This window comes from Arvicanthis niloticus, chromosome 28, assembly GCF_011762505.2.
Source record: "Arvicanthis niloticus isolate mArvNil1 chromosome 28, mArvNil1.pat.X, whole genome shotgun sequence".
NCBI lineage: Eukaryota > Metazoa > Chordata > Mammalia > Rodentia > Muridae > Arvicanthis > Arvicanthis niloticus.
The window spans coordinates 14,006,038-14,019,043 of record NC_133436.1 but is presented as its reverse complement, the minus strand read 5'-3'; positions in this window follow the sequence as shown (position 1 = coordinate 14,019,043).

Below are 13,006 nucleotides of genomic sequence, written 5' to 3'. Positions count from 1 at the left end.
TACCCTGTGGTTTCTTCACAATAATTCACTCACCAATTATCAATGTGAGAATCATTCACGAGACCAACAGCATTATGGCAAGCCACTAAATACATCCCTCAGGGAGTGTTTCATTGATGTATATTCTGCTTTATTCAAGGACAAGAAGAGAAATGAAACCAATGTAGAAAACTTCTGGTCCAGGAAAAGGGGGGCATCATTTTAAAGAAAGAGGAAAACAGAAACCAAAAAAAAAAAAAAAAAAAAAAAAAAAAAAAAAAAAAAAAAAAAATCACGAGGCTGTTGCAAAAACATTATAGAATGTAAGAAAAAAAAATGGCAATAAGAATATGAAAGCCCTAAAGAAACACTCGGCAAATGTTATCAAATCAAAAGATATGTTAAAGAAAGCTTTGTGAGATGAACTGTATAGGAGGGCATCTAAAAGTGAAGCAGCAGAGTTTCCCACCTAGGATTGGTCAGCATCAGAACCAGAATGTAGAGAACAAGTCTGTTGGGCCCCATTTTGGCCCTGGTTTGGGTTTTGTGGACAAACCCAAGCTAGGCTCAAGTTTTGAGACTTGTCTCAATTATTTCTGTACTGGGGTGACTCAGCAAGACCACTTTGGCACTGCCTCTGCCCATCATTGCTAATGTAGAGCTTTGCTATTGGCCCTGTCAGTCACCTCATACCCTCTAGCATCCTTTCCTGCCTTCTACTGTCATCTCACCCCACCAAAAATCCCCCTCCCTATGCTCTGAGTTTATATAAGCAAGAGGCTGAAGCAATAAAGTTGAGTTTCTGCTTCGACAAGACTCCCAGCCCGGTGTGTTTCTTTTGGGCTGTCAACACTCACCATCCTGCTCACCCCCATAGAGACCTGGTGGGACTGGGACCACTCTCTTCTCGCCTGAACCTGTTGGCGAGAAGCGAACAAAGTCATTGATTTGAACATAGTGCATTGCTGAGTATAAACTCAGGCAACAATCAACACCATAACCAGTGAAAGCTCTTTTCATGTGCTAATTGAAAGGTGCAAAGACAATGGGGCCGGGATCTCCCTGTGACAAAATTTGAGTCTGAAACAGAAAGAAAAACATAATAATCAAATGAGCAACTCTTTTCAATTAGCCTGCAGGGAAAAGGAGATCTTGACTAAAGCATTTTATGTGATCCTAAAAAGCAAAGATGTGCATCATGGTTTGTGAAGCCATAGATGATCTGATAATACAGCCAGCCAATTTGTCCTTTGATTAGGAAGGGATATAAAAGCATACTTATAGATAAAACCAGCACCTTAGATGCTACCCATGTGCTATCATCTTTTAAAAGTCTCTCAATGATGCAAATTAACAAGAGTTAAGAGATATTATAAATAGAGCATTAGGCTGAGATGACAAAAAATGTGGATGAAATGTGCTATCATGATTCAGCAAATCATGATAGGGGTCATAAAAATGGAATACAGACAAAGTAACTGGTGCAAAACATGAAAATGAAGACATTTAAATACATAATGTTGAAATCCCACGATAGCATTTGCTATAGAAAAGCTCAGCTTATATTTAACCAAAGCATCAAGTATATGAGAAAAACAAAAACAAAACAAAAAACCCTTAAAGGTTAGCACTAGTAGAAATAAGTTTGTACGTGTTCCAAAATATTGCATATTATATAAGTAAATGGAAACTTAAAATTCCATGTATTGGAGAAAAGAAAAGAAACAACATTAATGTACAGCGAGGAATTGTGGAGTAGTCCAAACACAAGCCAAAACTGTGCTGGAAAATATTTTCTCATCCCATTTGAGAAGAAAGTTATTATATGGAACAGTATTGAAAGACACCTACCTTGGGGAGATGGCTGTGGTTCAGAGTGCGTGCTGCTGTGGCAGAGAACCACAGTTTGGGTCTTAGCATCTACACTGGTGGCTCACAACTGCCTATACGTCAGCTCCAAGAGGTCTGAAGCTCTTTACTTGCCTCTGTGAACATTACAATAACATGGTGCATGCGCGCGCGCGTACACACACACACACACACACACACACACACACACACTTGAATAAAACTGTGAAATGAACTAAGACAAGGTGTACCAAACAGTAAGATAAAATTTTAATAAATGGTTGCATAATGCTGCAGTCACCAGCCTTCTTTAATCTTTCCTCAGATAAAACCTGGGAAGAAAGGCAAGAATGAATGCCCTCCATTTTTGGAACTTCAAGATTCAAGTGAATGAAATGAATAATAGAATGAATAGTGAATGGCAAACCTGACAGGTATTTGTGGAGTTGTGACAGTCAAATACATCGAGTTTAATGATTTAGCAAATTGTCAATAAATACTGAATATTATTGGCCTAATCAGTGCAGAAATAATCAATAATCAAGGCAAACACAGAAAAGAGAGGGAGCAGGTTGAAAATGAAGTTTACCCAGTTAAGGGCCACAGCAATGCAGAACAAAATGTTTTTAACTACTAGTTGAAAAGCATAGGCACTTCTCAGTTTGAACACACTTGCATATCGTACTTCGTATTTGATTCTCTAAAATATTCATTTCCTTTGGTTCAGTCATTTTAGTCCTGGAAATTTATTTTAGGGCAAGAAGATATTTATTCATGTAGTAATGCACTACAGAAGTTTCAAAGTTTGAAGAAACGTTCTTCTAAACCTGATAACTAGTCAGTTAGATTATAGAGCTTAAAAACTAGACAGAAAGAAGAGCTATGAATAAAAGTGGACAGAGTGACAGTGTGCATGAACAGTCCACACAACTTTAGATATAATGTCTGTTGGTCTGTCCATCTGTCCATCCATCTTTCTGTCTGTCTACTATATCTATCAATCCTTTCTATCATCTGTCTATCTATTATCATCTATTATCTCTATCATCTATCTGAAGCATATAAACATGAGCACATAAGTATATTCACCTTCTTCACTGTTACAGTTACAGGAAATGCCTAATAAAATAATACAAAAACATGTCACAGCCTTTATATTTTTCTAGAATGGAGAAATCTAATTTTAAGGTTTATGTCAATAATGATCCTTTTAAAAAAAATGGATACTTTAACTTCCAGAGTCATATGTAATTACATGATCTGCACATGAATAATGGGATGTTTCAAAAGACCAAAAATATACGCAGATGTGATGGAAGTGTTGCTGAAGGCAGCATGGCAGGGATGAGGTACAGTAGGGGATCTGGATTTCCAGTTTGGTAAATGTCATCTCTATTGGAATTCTGTCATGTCTAGGCTTCTATCCCTTGGCCATATGAAGCTCCAAATAGATGAGGATGGCTGTAAGTTTGTCCAAAACAAAATTGGAGACATAAAATATTACAAAATTATCTGTAATTGCTGCCTTGTGTTGCAAAGTTTTTTTTTTTTAATGAGTGATGAAAATTTTATTTTGTGTATTTTGGGGTAATTAGATTAGATTGAGTACTTCTCAAGCATGAACTTTGTAGATGACAGCATCATGTTGGGATGCCCAAAGGTTGGACAGCTCAGTAGCATGAGTAAAAAAAAAAAAAAAATGAGTAGGTGGATAGAAACTTGCTTATTCTAAGTCCCTCCATGCTCAATGCTCTAGGAGGATGACTAGTAGGGATGGAGATTGTCTGTGGATTCACCACCTTGGGCATCCCTTAAAAACAGATGATTTTGCTACTTCTCAGTTCACATCATCCAACCTCCCTACAGGAACCCAAAGAGGAACTTATTCCTGTCCCCCTCCCCCCAAAGGAGGCATGGTGGCAGACTGGTTAGCTTTTTCATGTCATTGACAATCATCTTTACAGGGTGAGAACTTCTAGACTTGTGACACTTCTACCAGTATCACTGTTAGTGGTCAGAGAACCCAGACCTTGGCAGTTTAGTTAAACTGCATGGTCAGTGGAGCATGCAGAATCTGTGCCATAGCATGGAGGTTTCACACTTGCTCGGCCATGCTGGCTCTTACATAGGTGCAAGAGAAGTTGGCTGTGGATCCTCATACTTGCACATCAAGCACTTTACTCTCTGAGAAACTTCCTTAGCCCCCCAGATATTTTAATATATATTTAATAAATATTTCTAGATAGCATGTGTCCCTACCCCTTACTGACATCTAACACAGGCATAAACTCTCTTTGTTTTGCGTTCATTAGCAACTCAAAAATTTCAACATTTATGCCCTGTCCTATTTTTTTTTAAGCTGGATCTTTATCCATTCCTTCATTTGTTCTTCATGTTAATCAATAGCAATCAAAGCATGTTTTTCTTCCTGAAAAGAGAGGTTTCATTAGAAGAGTATAAATAACTTAAACAAAGCTGTAGCAAGCACCACGACTGAAGAGTCTCCCGACAAAGAACAAACACAGAACTGGACACATTCACTGCTGAACACTACTATACTGGTTAGTTTTAAATGTCAACAAGCCATGACTTAGAATCATCGGGGGCAAGAGTCTCAATTGAGTAATTGTCTTTATAAGATTTGTTTGTGAGGGATTATCCTGATTGTTAACTGATGGAGGAGAATCCAGCCCATTGTGGGTGACACCATCCCCTAGGCAGGTAGTTCTGGACTATGTAGGATTGGAGAAAGCTAGAAACAAGCCTGTAGGCATCACACATGCATGTGCTTGTCTCTGCTCTTCACTATGTCACTCAGCCTCAAGCTCTTACCTCTGCCTTTTCTGTAATGATGAAATGTAACTTGGAACTGTGAGGTAAAATATCCCCCTTTTCTCTAAGTTGATGTTGGTAAGAGCATTTTATTACAACAACTATCAAGCCTCTAAAAAATGGCATATATTCCATAAATGGGACGGTGAAGGAATGCTTCCAAATTCATCTAAGGGAACCAATAAGAACCTGATACTAGAAAGCAGAAGAACAAAACGTTAAAAGATGAACCTTGAATTCGAGTTTTCATGACAAGCATTGACAAGTATCAATAAATTACTTGCAAATAGAATTTGACAACCTGGTGAAAGAATGCATCACACAATTAGGTTGGTTTCATTTTAGGCTCCCAAGGGCTGCCGTATATAAAGATCAATAGGTCTAATGCAACATATGAATAGAATCAGTGACAGAAGTCATATGATCTTCCATTAACTGCAGAAAAGGTCCTACCCAAATGTCAACATACCTTCATGATAAAAGCCCCGTAGGCACTAGAAACACAAGGAAGGATCCTTGGTGTATAAAAGTTGCATAGAGCAAACCTATAGCCAATATTGTATCAAGTAGGGGGAAAGTTGAGTGTATCTCTTCTAAAGTCAGGGATAAGAGTGTGGTTTAATGCTCTTCTCTTTTATTCTGTGTAGCACTTGAAGTTTTAGCTAGAGAAGAAAGGCATGAGAAAACACAATAATTCAAAGAGGAAAGGGAGAAATAAAATTGCCCCATCTGTAGATAATATGAATTTGTACTTAAGAGTCTCAAAAGCTTTCTTTAGATCCCATAAACACTTTCTGAATTGTATCTGGTTGCGTTATCAATACATAAAAATGAGTAGCTTCCCTATATACCAATAACAAATTTTTTCAGACTGAAATTAAAACAAAAAATATAAAAAATATTCCACTCACAATAGCCTTTAGGAAGTGTAAAATATTTATGAATAAATTTAACCAATGAGGTGGAAGCTTTCTAAAACAATGGAGAGATTGAAGAAAGACTACAGAAAATGGAAAGACCTTCAATGCTCATGAATCAGCAGAACTAATATTGTGGAGATGACTACAGGCAGAAAAGCAGTCTATGGATTCAACACAATTCACATCAAACCCACAGTGACTTTCTCCCACAGAATGTGAATATCAGCCCTAAAGTTCTTAAGGAAGCACAAAATATCTCAAGCAGGCTGAGATTGTGTTGGTATCACAATGTACAATTTAAAAATATTCTGCAGAGTCATCATTACAGATAACACAATGGAGCAGAAGAAGCCAAGAATAAACTCACACAACTACAGCTACCCGAGTTTTGACAAAGGTGCTAAAAAGGCCTTGAAAAAAAAGATGACCTCTTTAATAAATGCTATTAGGAAAACTGAATACCCACATGTAGAAGGATAAAACAAGGTTACTACCTACTAGCTAGACATGGTAGTGCATTCCTTTGATCCTAGCACTTGGGAAGCAGAGGCAGATGGATGGACCTCTGAGTTCAGAGCCAGCCTGGTCTACAGAGTGAGTTCTAGGACAACCAGGGATACACAGAGAAACTTCGTCTCAGAAAAAAAAAAAAAAGGACAACAAAACACCCCAAAGCAAAACAATAAAGGTCTCTTCATACTGATAGGATGAGCTTCTAAATCAAAATACAGTCCTTTACTTGTGGTAACATCAGTCCAGTCTCTACTTTGTTTCCACATTGTGCTCCTCCTGTGTGCCTCTGTGTCAGATGACCACTTTCTTATAAGAGAAATTTTAATGAGCTTCTGGGCTCATTTTCCCCTAGTGGGAGTTCATTACAACCAATTATATCTATGAAAACCTGAATTATAGGCAAGGCCATATCATAAAGTATTCAAGCTTAGAACATTAATATATACTTTTGTATATTAATTTAATCCACTACACATATATATCCTAATATATTAGCCATTAACATTTAATGGAATGTAAGCATATTCCTGATGCACCCCAATATAAGATATGAAGTTACAAAATGAGCATAATCCTACATCATATAAAGAAAAAGTATCTTTTTGTTAGCTTCTTTCCTTAAGTCTTTGATTTTCAAGATAGTGTTTTTCTATGTGTAGCCCTGACTGTCCTGGAGCTTTGCTCGGCAGATCAGGCTGGCTTTGAACTCACAGAAATCCAGCTGCCCATTCCTCTAGAGTGCTGGAATTAAAGGCATGCACCATCACCACCTGGAGAAAACATGCATTTTGAGAACAGAGGGAAGGAGGGACCTAGGTGGGAAAGGGGACAGGGAGGGAAAAGGGGGAACATGATCAGATATTGGAGGAGGGAACAAGACTGAAGCCCTGAGGGCCAACAGAAAGAATAGAAACAGGCAACCTCGGGAGGTAGGAGGAAGGGGGACCCTTAGAATGTACCAGAGACCTGGGAGGTGAGAGACTCTCAGGACTCAAAGGGAGAGACCTTATATGAAATGCCCTCCAGTGGGGAGAGGGAACTTGTAGAGTCCACCTCCAGTAGAAAGACAAAACATTAAGTGGAGGAATGGGGTTGCCATCCTACAGTCAAAACTCTGACCCAGAATTGTTCCTGTCTGAAAGAACTGCAGAGACAAAAATGGAGAAGAGACTGAGGGAAAGGAGGTCCAGTGACAGGTCCAACTTGCGATCTACCTCAATGAGAGGCTCCAAGGCCTGACACTTATTGATGCTATGGTATGCTTACAAACAGGAGTCTAGCATGGCTGCCCTCCAAAAGAACCAACAAGCAGCTGAAAGAGTCAGTTGCAGATACTTACACCCGACCAATAAACAGAACCCGGGAAACCCTGTGGTTGAATTAGGGAAAAGCTGGAAGAAGCTGAGGAGGAGGGCAGCCCTGCAAGAAGACCAGCAGTCTCAACTAACCTGGACCCCAAAGATCTCTCAGTCATTGAGCCACCAACCAGGCAGCATACACCAGCTGATATGAGGCCCCCAACACATATACAGCAGAAGACTGCCAAGTCTGGCCTTAGTGAGAGAAGATGCATCTAACCCTCAAGAAACTTGAGGACCCAGGGAGTAGGGAGGTCTGGTGAAGTGGGGTGGAGGGTGGTAACATCTTCTTGAAGACGAGGGGGCAGTGAGGGGAAGGAACTGTCAGAGGGCAGATGGGGGGATAAAGACTGGACTGTAAAAAAAATTAAAGAATAAAATATTAAATATAAGGATATAACTTAAAATCTGATAGTTGTTTTCTCTGGGCAAAAGAAAAGACTATAATTTAATTTTTTTTTACAACGACTTTGGGTTAATTTTGTGACAAAATGCTTTTGAATTAAAGTAAACAAAGCTACTTTAGTAAGTGATACATTTGTATAATAACCAGTTTTCTAATTTTTAAAGCACTATACTTACAAATAATCCAGTATTTTAGGGAATTCATTGTTAGTGATGAGAAGGGTAGAAAGGAAATTAGGATTTGATTATAAATTTGGATACAGAAATTTCTATGTTTGTAATAACTGATTGAACCCTGGAATTCACAATTGCCTAGGTTTTCAGTGGATTTGGGGTATCAGGGCAGGGTTGCTTTTGTTATTATTTTATGTAACTAAAATCAAGTATTTATACACATCTACACATGTGTCTTGATGATATTTGCACTAAAATGGCTTCTGTGTGGCCAAATTTAGTCAAATCAGGCAGTAAAGGAGTCTCTGTACCTCAATATTTGACTAAGTAGGTGTTGTTAAGTCATAATAAATGTCTGAGCATCTGTATCTGTTTCGTAATATTTCAAGAAAAAAAATTTGCCTGTGAAGGTTTCCCATAGTGACATGCAAGGCGTGGCCAATGCAGATGTCTCCTTCTCACATCAGATCTATGACTTTGGGCATGAATTTTTAGTCAACACAATGTTCTCTGATGAAGGCAAGAGCTGGCTGCAAAGTAAGGCTACTTTACTTTTCACATTACTGTAATTGTAAATGTGAAATTCAACCACTGCAGCAGCGACCTCTGTCCGTATCTGGGGTATTTGGCGAAAGAGCACTGACAGCTTCCCTAGCCCTCCTGTACCCCAAATCTTCAGTGTTTCAGCAGAAGAAAAACTTAGCACTAAACTTATCTGAGGAGGAAATTTAGAAAAAACAGTTAAATATATGTTTGGAGCACATCTCCGTGTGGTGGTTACTACTCTTGGGGTAGCCCCTCTAATTTCTTTGTGGATTTCAGTGGGAATTGCCTAGGCTACTCCTGCCGCAATTTGGTCTCTGGAGAAGTGAGCTTAAGATGTCAGAAAGTAATATGCATGCTGAATGAGGAGGGCCAGCCCACTTAGAAAGTAATAACTGTGGCTAAAATTCCTTCCCAGAGGGAGTCATAAACAATGTCAACCCTTCCCCTAAGGTTCCAACCACAAACCGAGGGAGGCAGGATTCTACCAAAGTTTACTCTGAGAAACCAATGGATTTATTGGGCTTTCTTACAGGTGAAAGGTTACTTACAGGGTGTGGGTGCTCCTTCCCCCATCAGGCCAGACCTATGAAGCCTTTACCCAGCGGGATGAGGGCTTTCCCCTAGTGATGTGGTCTATGCTTTAGTCTTCCCTGGCCAAGTGCATGACATATACTTCAGAGCCCCTCATCCAGGCCATTGCAATTAAGGCACAGCTGTGCACAGCAGGTGGTAAGGAGCAGCCAGATCTGGAGGTGACAATCTAACACTCATCTCTGTCCCTGTAATGTGAGGCTGTAAAACAAACAGGCTCAGCTAACATTATCTTTTGCAAGGGAGTGTATTTGAATGCCCCAGGATGAGTGCTGCTTGGCTCAGAGGATGGTAGCTCAGGAAACATTCCTACTTTGCTTTTATGAGGACTGGCCTCTCTTATCCAGAAGATCCCAGTTTGCCTCTTAGCTGGTTTGATGATCCATCACTCTGCCCCCACCCCCACCCCCCAGCCATGGGTGATTAAATTAAGGGTAAATACTTGAGTCTAGTTGAGTAGAGTGTGTTTGGCAGTAATTTGTGTTGCTTACTAAAAGATCTTGTTCATCCCTGGCCTACAGCTATTAAATCCCAAGATGATTTCAGTTAACAAAACCAAATAATAATAAAATATAGGTTTATATTTTTTTTGCCACATAGCAGAGTTAAAAAGGATCAGAACTTTATTCAATCAATCCAAGCATAATTAGTGAACTTCAGATAAAACTAAGTATGAAGATTATTAGCAAGAATGGTAGGTTTCTTTTCAGTACCCTTTTCTTTGGGTGTACTAAGCCAAAAGTTATATAAGAATATCTGTGCTGTTTATGCATGTAACATGGAAACTCATATTCTCTGTGTTAGCATCCACCAGTGTTTCTCTTTCCTGTGGAATGAGATGCGAGAGAGGTTCTTCCCTAAGCATCTTCATCATTCATGAGCATGCCGAAGTATGTGCATTCCAAATTTGGTCAAGCTGAATATGGGCTCTTCTCTTTGCTCACCTTACCTATCTCACAGGCCAGTGATTCAGTGCTGTGGACCACACCCTCTGTCTATTTGACCTCTGCCCACAACCTTCTACCAGCTTCCTTGGCTTAGAATCGAACTCCCCATGCTGAGGTTTCTCTTTCATTTATTTAGCAGACATGTACTGAGTCCCTTTCTGCCAGAATTGCGTGTGGAGTTGAGACCCTGACACCGACAAGACCTAGACTCTCCTGCCTTATTGAAGTCATAGGTCAGTCACATATCCACTTAATTTAATGAAAATTTGTATACATTTATAATGGTCACCATGATGTTATGAAATCCAGGGATGGTTAAATTAAGGAAGTCCACCTAGATTCTTTATAGATTCTTTACATCTTTTATTTCCTTTTTTCCTGGTTTGAGGACTTTTAAGACATTTTAAAGCATTAAAAAGTATGTTATTGTACATAATATTTTTCTAGTTGGTGCTACAAAATACCTAGAAAAACCCACATAAGGAAGGGAGGGTTTATGTTGGCTCCTGGTACAATCCATCATGGTGGGTAGATTAGGAGTCTGAAGTATTTACTCATAATAACCAGGATCGTGAGGTATTTAATCACAGTTTATCGGAAGCCAAGATGTGGAGGGATGCTGGCACTCACCTTGATTTCTCCTCTTTATTTACTTCAGGACCCCAGCTCATTGGATGAGGCTGTTCACATTTGGGGTAGGTCTTTTCTACTCTAGTTGGACCTTTCTGGAGAGCCTCCTCTCAGTACTCTGAGAGGTGTGTTTCCATAGTAACTCTAAATCCAGCCTAATGACATTGAAAATTAGCCATCGAAAATATTTATTACACATGCAATATTGTTCCAAGGGTCCATGGGAAAACAATGAGAGAAAACCAAAGATAAACTTTGAGTAATAAGTGCCTGTAGGAAAATACCTAAAAGGGACAGGAGGAATAGCAACCGAATCCAAACCCTGACTGACAATCGAGCTGGATGCCCTTGGAGCTTCTTTGGACTTCACTATGTAAACAAGAGTTTGTGTGTAAGAGACCACTGGAAATGAACTCTGTGGACCCAACCAAATGTAGATGGTTCCAGAGCTGGCTGTCCCTTGGTCCCCACATACACAGAAGGTCATCCGAGTTAAAGACTCTTACCCCACTTGGAAGCCGATTAGATGATGTAAGGTTAAGCTCAGCAGTGACCTGACACACTGCTCAACTGACCTGATGACTCTCGAGACCTAATACATGTTTAGTGGTTTTAGCTCACTGAGTTTTAACTTTTTCCCCTTTTGTATATATTAAGAATTAATTTGACCACAGATGATTTAGAAAGGATAAACTATTTATTTATTATTTATTTATTTTTTTATATTTTATTTACATTTCAGATGCCATCCCCTTTCCCCATTTCCCCTTCCTAGAAAACCCCTATCCCATGCCCCCTTTTCCTTTTTGCTTTTATACATTTTTTTAAAATGTTAATCAAAGGCTTTATAAGTTTGGTAATGCTCAATCAGAAGTGTAACCCAATACCCAACCTAGATATATCAACTATCTTTGACTGGTGGAGACACGTGAACATCTGCCTCCATGCCCCCCCTCTTTCTCTCTCTTTCTCTCTCTCATCAAGAAAGGATAAACTTTTAAGGTTGTTAAAAGTTTAACTTTATTTATTTTATTTTTTATTTACTCTCCTTACATCCCAATCACTGCCCACGTCCCGGTCACCCCCTCTCACAATCTTTCCACCATTCTCCTCTGAAAGGATAGAGGCTTCCCCTTGGATGTCCCCTCAACCCTGGCATATCAAGTGTCTTCATGGCTAGGTGTATCTTCTCCTACTGAGACCAGACAAGGCAGCCCAGCTAGAAAAACATATCCCACTGACAAGCAACAGCTTTGGGGATAACCCTGCTCTAGTTGTCCAGGACCTAAATGAAGACCAAGCTGCATATCTGCTACATACGTGTGGGGAGGCCCAGGTCCAATCCATGTATGGCATTTGGTTGGTCATTCAGTCTCTGAAAGCTCCAAGGGTTCAGGTTAGTTGACTCTGTTGGTCTTCCTGTGGAGTTCCTATTCCCTTCAGGGGCCTCAATCTTTATACTCTTCCATGAGAGTTCCCAAGCATGGCTGTTTGGCTGTGGGAGTCTGTATCCATCAGAGTCAGCTGCTGGGTAGAGCCTCTCAGAGGACAGCCATGCTTGACTCCTGTCTGCAAGCATAAAAAAAGTATAATTAATAGTGTCAGGGATTGGTACTTGCCCATGGGATGGCGTTTTAGTTAGGGTTTTGCATTGCTGTGAAGAGACACCATGACCAAGGAAACTCTTATAAGGACAACATTTAATTGGGGCTGGCTTACAGGTTCAGAGATCCAGTCCATTATCATCAAGGTGAAAGCATGGCAGTATCCAGGCAGGTATGGTGCAGGAGGAACTGAGAGTTCTACATCTTAATCTGGAGGCTGTTAAAAGGAGTCTGGCTTTCAGGCAGCTAGAACCAAGGTATTAAAGCCCACTCCCACAGTGACACACCTACTCTAATACGGTCATACTTCTTAATAATGCCACTCCCTGGACCAAGCAAATACAAACCATCACATTCCATTCCTTGGCCCCTATAGGTTTGCTAAAACACATGAGTCTATGGGGGCCATACCTAGCCATATATAATTTAAAAATGTACATCTAGTCCAACTTTCAAAGTCCCCAGAGTCTATAGCAGTCTCAACAATGTTAAACATCGAAGGTTCAAAGTCTCTTCTGAGATTCATCCAATCACTTAACTGTAACACTCAAAGCAAGACAGGACACCAGCTGGGCAAACTCCAAACTGTATCTCCATGTCTGATGTCAAAGCGGTCTTCAGCTCCCCACTTCTTTTTCATCTTTGTTGACTGCAACAAA